Source organism: Grammomys surdaster, unplaced genomic scaffold (genome assembly GCF_004785775.1).
Source record: "Grammomys surdaster isolate TR1022 unplaced genomic scaffold, NIH_TR_1.0 209, whole genome shotgun sequence".
Classification (NCBI taxonomy): Eukaryota; Metazoa; Chordata; class Mammalia; order Rodentia; family Muridae; genus Grammomys; species Grammomys surdaster.
Window position 1 is genome coordinate 1,809,055 of NW_021604654.1, and position 8,229 is coordinate 1,817,283.

Genomic DNA, 8,229 nt, shown 5'->3' on the forward strand with positions numbered 1-8,229 from the left:
AGCCCTGCACTGGCTGGGGTCTCTTCCTTGTAGCCGCCAATGATGTTGTAACACACAATATCTGGGGGGTTCTCCCCACCTTAGACCATGTACTTCCCAATAAAAGACACAAAACCTTTATATATATATATATATATATATATATAATGATTAAAATTTATAGTGCTTAAAAGCACTAGAGCTGGCAGACATCAGCCCTCCATGATCTTTTCTCTATCTGTCTGTCAATAACCCTAGGATAGAACTTCACTGGGCAGCTCATACCCCAGACATGGCCATGCACTCATGATTCACCTACCCAACAGCTCTCCCTCAGACCCCAAGCCCAGGAACCACAGCCCTACTTTTCCTCTGCCCAACCATAGGCTGTTGGTATCTTTATTCAACCAAAAGTTTTAAATTAAGGAGCAAGGTTTAGACAACAAAAGCTGCCATCCGTGAGAATTCACTCTTGAGGCAACTAGACCTTGGGATGCAGGATTTAGCATCACAGTTCATAGCAACGGACCAAACCTCAATAAGTGAGCCTTTTTCTGAGCCTCCAGGCTGTCCCTATCACTGACATACAGGCTGCTGGGCATCCAGGACAGCAGGTGGAGCAGGGCCAGGTGAGCCTGGGCATCTTTGCAGCCATGGAGATCAGGATAGCAACAGCCTCATCTCCAGGCTTGCCTCCTCGGCCTTGCAAAATTCATGAAAAGGGAGCTGTCTAGATAGGACAATGAACCTGAGCCAGTCTGGAAAAGATCCAGCTCTGTCTTCCCTGCTGCCTGGCTCCCAGGTCATGGGTAACGAACATCAGGGACTGGGAGAGGCCTCCAGCCAACAGTCCCAGGGTGACTTCTTGGGGATCGCCCTCTTTGTGGGCCTCTGTGGAATCTAGACCCTAGATTCCACAGGGTGATTCAGCAGGGTGTGTTTTTGTTTTTTGATTTGAGATGGGGTCCCCAGTAGCTCAGGCTGGCCTCAAACTCATAGTCTAGCCGAGCATGACCTTGATCTCCCCGTCCTCCTTCCTCCACATCACTGATGCTGCAGTGAGGAGTGAGCACCACCAGCAAGTTTAGCTGGTGCTGGGCACTGAACCACGGGTCTTCATGGATGCTGAGGAGCCTCCGCCCGAAGACATTGTCTGTTTGTTTTCAAGACAGAGTTTCTCTGTGTAGACTGTCCTGGAACTTGCTTTGTAGACTAAGTTAACCTCAAACTCAGAGATCTGCCTGCCTCTGCCTCCCAAGTGCTGGGATTAAAGGCCTGCACTACATGCCTAGCCTAAGACACCTTCTTAAAGTAAAAATAAAAGCCAGACACTGAGGACAGACCTTGCCTGATGGCCTGAGAGGAAAGAGCACCAAAGCTAAGGGTAGAGTCCAACAGGCCCAACAGGCCCAGGAAGGCTTCTCATCCAGAGGTGAGCTGTCCCCAGGGATGATGGCCAATTTCTGGAGATGTGTATGGTCCACAGTTGGGCAAGGAGGAGCAGGGTTAAGTAGAGAGACTCAGTCTCAGAATGTTTTTTTCTTTTCTTTTTTTTTTTCTTTTCTTGTTTTTCTTCAGAAAATGATCTGATCCCGTGTCTGCAGCGGCAGTGGGAGACCCTGCATGGTGGTGCAGTTTAAGTTACAGTGTCAGGAAGACTATGTCTGTCACTCCAGCTCTGGTGAGGGAAGAAGGCTGCTTACAAATTCCTGGTCAGTCTGGCCTATACAGGGAGACCCTATCTCTGAAAAACTGTCAGGCAAAACCGAGCTGTTCCCGGTTATTGAGCCATGGAGTCTGGTTCCCATGTGTCATTGCCTCGGAATGCCATTACCTGGGAAGAACAGGACCCCTCCCCCTGTCTGGACACTGGTTCCTCCCTCCCCAGGGTTTTATCAAGGGTAATGCAGGAAACTGGAGACGAGGAGCTCACAAAGTGTGGGGTGATCTTTGCAGCATCAATAATTTATGATGGACAACCAACACTTGATGTTGGTCCCAGCAGTGGCTCAGGTGGCCTCACTCTGCCTGGTGACGGATAGCATCACAGCCAACCCTGCATGGTCAGCCTCACATGACTTCATATGGAGAAGAAACATCACACAATATTTTTCTTTTCTCTTCTTTTAATTCTTTTAAAAGAGTGTCTCACGTAGCCCAGGCTGGTTCCCAATCCTTTATGTGGCAGATGATGACTTTGAAATTTTAATTCTCAGCTGTGCGGTGGTGGCGCACGCCTTTAATCCCAGCACTTGGGAGGCAGAGACAGGCGGATTTCTGATTTCGAGGCCAGCCTGGTCTACAGAGTGAGTTCCAGGACAGCCAGAACTACACAGAGGAACTCTGTCTCAAAAAAAAAAAAAAAAAAAAGCAAAATCAAACAAAAACATAATACGTCAAAAAATCCTAAAACAATCCAGGCAATAGTCCCAGCACTTGGGAGGGACAGAAACACTGTTGAAAAACCAAAAACCACACAAACAAACACCAGCCACACAGACAGACAGACAGATATAGACACACATACACACACACACACACACACACACAAAAAAAAAACATGTGTGCCACCTACTGAATGTCATACCTACTCTCAAGTGTGGTTTATAGACCCAGTGAGATTTCAGTGGAACAAACCGATTTTTCCCTTTTGCCAACAGGTATTTATCGATTGATATGTCTTGGTTATCTCTTGGCCATTTCCAGTTTTCCCTCTCTGTAGTAGATCCCTATCTGGGATCCTAGTCTTTTCTTTCCTTTCTTTCTTCTTTTCTTCTTGTTTCCCTTTCTTTCTTGTTTTGAGACAAGGTTTCTCTGTGTAGCCCTGGCTGTCTGGGAACTCACTCTGGAGACCAAGCCGGCCTTGAAATCCACCTGCCTGTGCACCACCACCACCTGGCTCCAGCTGGGTAACATTTTTAACTTGAAATTCCATCACTTCCCACCTCCCTTTCCTCCCTCCACCCCTCCCCTCACTCTCACATTGATACTCTCTTTTACTGTTACTGTGCGTGTGTGTGCACCTGCTTTTGGAGTTTATGTATATGTAGTTTGGGAGCTGACCACTCTGCATCGGACACTAAGGAATGGGGCTGATACCTGGGAGAGGCTAACTCTCCTCTTAGCAGTCATTAGCTGCTGGTAGTTCTTTATCTAAGATGGGACTTCGTGATATTTTTCCCTGACCGAGTTAGCCTGTCGATTGGTTTTGCCAACCGTTTCCTTCATGCAGCCATTTCTAGAATGGTTTTACAGTCTATCTCCTGGTTGTCTGAATCTTACAGTCCCTCTGCCCCACCGGTGAGTATGTCTACTGAGATGCAGACACAGGAGTTGTGCTGTCCCTCTTGGAGCTGGGGTTCCCCTCTGTCTAATGAGGTCTTCTTTGAAGACTGAGTGGTGGCTGCTCTTCTCTGTGGCTGTCTATAAGGTCTCGAATGTAGTTAAGAACTGTGTTGGTGCCCTAAGGGTGGTGGAGGACTCTGAGACCCATGACTGGCCCTGGGAAGCTGGCTAGGATTCCAGTACCAGCCTGGTTCTCCTCCTGATAAGTGGGCCTTACATCCATTAGACAGCTGTTGGTGCTAAGTTATTTCTCAGCTGGTGAAATGAGCCAATTCAAGCCAGATTAAAATGTATATCAATGCAGGTTTACTGGGGAAATGCTCTAGCCAGGCAGAGAGCTGGAGAAGGAAGGGGCAGAGAGGTGAAAATGTCTGCATGATGTAGGAAGGAGCCTGTGGGGGAAGGGCTGGAAAGTTCAGAGTTAGGGGCAGGGTACACCAGGTAAGGACTGAGGGATGCTGGGAGAACCTGGAGGCCAGGTCTGCTTTGGTATGTAAAATAGGCACCTCAGCTTCTTGTCCAAGGTCTGAAGCCCAACAGTAGGGTTGCCACAGACAGGAGAGTGCTGTTCCCCACACCTTTATGGATACTGTGCCAGGGTTGTTACTGTCATGGTCATACGCATCTCAGCCAGTAGGGGCTGTTTAAACTGCCTCCCTAGCTCACTTGTTAACTGACATAGTATTTCCGTGAAACGTGGGACTTACACAGCAGGGATGAAGCCTCCAGGGAAGATCAAGTTCAAATGGTTCCTTGTCCTAAATGTGCGGTGTCTTCAGCAAGATGGATTTACTTTCAACCTCTGACCCAAGTCAGAAAGGCAAAGATCAACAAAATTTGCTGGAGGCGTTGGGAAGGAACTGTTGGTGGGTTGCAAACAGCCGTAGCTACTACAGAGATCAGCGTGGAGAATTCCCAAAACCTAAGACAAAGTCTCTGGTATGATCCAGCTAAACCACTTCTTGGCTTGTGTCCAAAGGCCTCGGCAACCTACCCCACTTAAGGGCTAAGAAATGAAAACTGGCCGGGCGGTCGTGGTGCACGCCTTTAATCCCAGCACTTGGGAGGCAGAGGCAGGTGGATTTCTGAGTTTGAGGCCAGCCTGGTCTACAGAGTGAGTTCCAGGACAGCCAGGACTATACAGAGAAACCCTGTCTCAAAAAAAAAAAAAAAAGAAAGAAAGAAAGAAATTAAAACTGGTTTCGGACCCCTGGAGAAGGGGCTAAGGTGCCTATTTTACATACCAAAGAAGACCTGGCCTCCAGGTTCTCCCAGCATCCCTCTGTACTTGCCTGGCATACTCTGCCCCCAGTCCTGAACTTGCCAGCTCCAGTTGGACTGCCCTTCACCCAGAGGCTCCTCCCTACATATGCAGGCATTTTGGTCTCTTGCTTTCTTCTCTCTCCTTTTCTCTCCCTTCCCACCCCTCCCCTCCTTTTCCCATGATAGCTGCACTGACCTCAATGAGGCCAGTGAACTCACCTGAGAGCAGTTTCCCAATGAACCTGCCTTTACTATAATCTAATCTGGTTTAAATTGGCCCTTTTCACTGGCAGTGGAGAAATGACCCATCAAAAACAACCCAAATATTCTTCAACCGACAAATGTCTGTCGTGTCATGCTGAAAATGTCGTCTATGTACATTGTAGGATATTACTCATCTGTCAGGAAACAGTCGTGACACTTGCAGATTCCGTGGCTGGAACTCCGAAAAATGGCATTGAGTGCAGGAGCCAAACATCCAATGTCCTCTCTTCCTGGAGGCTCCGATATCCACGTCTTCCAATGTAAGTATGTAGCCGGTAGAGAGTTCAGAAGCCGGGAAAGACTGAGGGGAGAGGCTTGCGGTGGGAATAGTAGAATTCGGATGACATAACCTAGGGAGATCGAGGGAGGAGGGGCAGACAACCCCAAGGCTGTTCAACAATGCCTCAACGAGTCATATTATTTTATATTTACCTAAAATTATACACAATACATACATATCCATCTTACATTTAAGTAAACCCCTTAGGCTGACAGTGCTCCCAATGAGAACCAAAGGCTGACAAACCTCAGGATTAAGCACAAAACATGGCCTTCCCAGTAGTCAGACTTGGTGGTCCAAGTGACGCCCAACAGCACAAGCTATGGCTGTCGCCTTGGCTTTGAGCAGATGGAGCTCAGGGCTGATGAGGTGACTAGGGCTGTGAGCACTGGCTGTCACACCCAGCATGATGCCCAGCACCAATGTAGTGGCTCCCAACCGTCTGGGAGTTTCAGGAGATCTGATACCCAGAGGGCTCCTGGCTTCTGTGGGTACCAGGAGGCACGGGGTGCACAGATGTGCAGGGAAGACACCCGCACACATAAAAACAGAAACATTTTAAGACTCGTGTGGACGCTCACCCTGCCTGTGTGGAATTCCAAGATGCTTCACGAAAGGGCTAAGTAAAACTGTATTTTATTCCTCAGTACTGGGGATTTGATACTAGGACCTCACCACCAAGGCACTCTCAACTTTGGGTTATTTATTTATTTATTGAGACAGGGTTTCTCTGTGTAGCCCTGGCTGTCCTGGAACTCACTCTGTAGACCAGGCTGGCCTCGAACTCAGAAATCCACCTGCCTTTGCCTCCACTGGGAGTGCTGGGATTAAAGGCGTGCGCCCCCACCGCTCAACCTTGGAATATTTTTTATCTGGGAAACAAGATTTGAGATAGGGTCTTACGTATCCCAGTATAGCCTTGCACTCTTGATCCTCCTGCCTCCACCTCCTGAATGCTGGCATGACAGGTGTGCACCAACAATGTTTTGAGACAATCAAGGTCTCATGGAGCCCAATCGTCATTAAAATTGCTGCAATCAGCTGGGCAGTAGTGGCGCACGCCTTTAATCCCAGCACTTGAGAGGCAGAGGCAGGTGGATTCGAGGAGTTTGAGGCCAGCCTGGTCTACAGAGTGAGTTCCAGGACAGCCAGGGCTACACAGAGAAACCCTGTCTCGAAAAAAACAAAACAAAACAAAACAAAACAACCACACACACACACACACACACACACACACACACACACACACACACACACACATGGGCTGGAGAGATGGCTCAGTGGTTAAGAACACTGACTGCTCTTCCAGAGGTCCTGAGTTCAATTCCCAGCAACCACATGGTGGCTCACAACCATCTGTTATGGAATCTGATGCCCTCTTCTGGTGTGTCTGAAGACAGCAACAGTGTACTCATAAGCATTAAGTAAATAAACCTTTTTTTAAAAATTGCTGCAATCCTCCTTCTCTGCTTCCCAAGTACTGAGGAAAAAAAAAACCCACTGTTTTTCAAACTACCTGAGAAATTTTGGGCTCTCCGCAGAGCTTTCTCTTAGTACTCCAAGTCCAGAGCCCTAATTGTCCCGCAGGAGCAGCCGCACAGCCTTAAGAAACAAAGGTTTCCGGGGACCGGGAATCCGGAGTCTGTTCTTTGTTATCCCCACCTCCCGTAGGTTTTTTTTTTCCTTCCTCCCCCAGTTTGTGGCCAGCCGAGCAAAAAGGCCATAAAACCAAGTAATGCTGGAAGGCCGGGCTAGGGTGGACTTAACAGTGCTTTCCAGCTCCTTGGAGACTTGGGGTGGGGGGTTGCTGGGGTCACGGTGACCTCTGTCCCTGTGAGTCCGAGGCCGGAATTCGCCCGCAGGGAGGAGCCACGCCCGCATTCCTCTCATTCTCCTCCCTGCAAACCTTGTTTATTTGTTTGTTTTAAAGACTCAGCCAGGAATTCCTTTCTCTGTCTGGACTCGGAAGGAGCCTGGGGGATGGGGTGCGAAGGGTTAGACTACCACTACAGCCCAGGCTGGGCACAGACATTCTACAGCAAAGTCCCTCCCACTTCCTCCGACTTCCACAGCGGGTGATTTTCTTCCACTCCTCTATATGTTATAAGCCCCGAGCGTCATACGTTTTAGAGGGGAGCTGAGGCCTGACCACGCCCTCAGCCTCTCACTGGGGGATTCTAGGCAGGGGCTCCACCCCTGAGTGCACACCCTGCTCCTAACTGGAGGATTCTAAGGGGGGAGTGTTCCACTTGCGGTCACGCCTCCAGCCCTTCACGGGGGTGGGGGTGTGGGGGTGTGGGGCTTGTAGACTAGGGCTGTACCACCAGAGAGCAGCAGCAAGGTAGGAAGAATGATTTGATTCCTGCCACCTACAGGCTGGGCTGGAGGCAAGTATCCAAACATCAGGCTATCTCTCAAGGTTCCCAGCTCCTTTTACACGCCTCTCTATATCCCACACAGCAATGGGTCTGCTTGTTGTACCATGGAAGAAATTCCAGCAAGTTCAAGCAACTCAGGTGCGTGATACTGCCTCCGAGGGCTGGAAAAACCTGCTAGGGATGTTTGTGGCTCAATTTTCTGAGTTTGGAGGTTTGGATGTGATCTCCCATCTGTCTCTGTCTCTGCCCTAGCGGCTCCATAGGCATTTTCAACCTTAAAGGACTACAGGGCAAGGAAGGACTGTGCAGGGTGCCTGATGCCTGCACTTCTTTTTGTCGTTTTGAACATGGTCTTACATAGCCAAGGCTAACTCAAACTGGACATTTAGGTGAAGATGACCTGGTCCTTCTGCCTATATTTCCTGATTGCTGAGAGGACAGTCACGTGCCACCAAGCTCTGTTTATGTGGTGCTGGAGATGGAACACAGTGGGTCACTCCTGGTAGCCAAGCCCTATGCCCAGTGTCATCTCACTGACTCAGAAGAGTAGGCGGGAGCATCAGGAATTTGAGGCCATACTGGGCCTCACAGTGAAAGCTTGAGTCAGAAGACAGAGATGACATCATCACCAAGACAGAGATGACATCACCAAGACAGAGATGACATCATCACCAAGACAGAGATGACATCATCACCAAAGAAGAAACTAAAAGAAAGCCT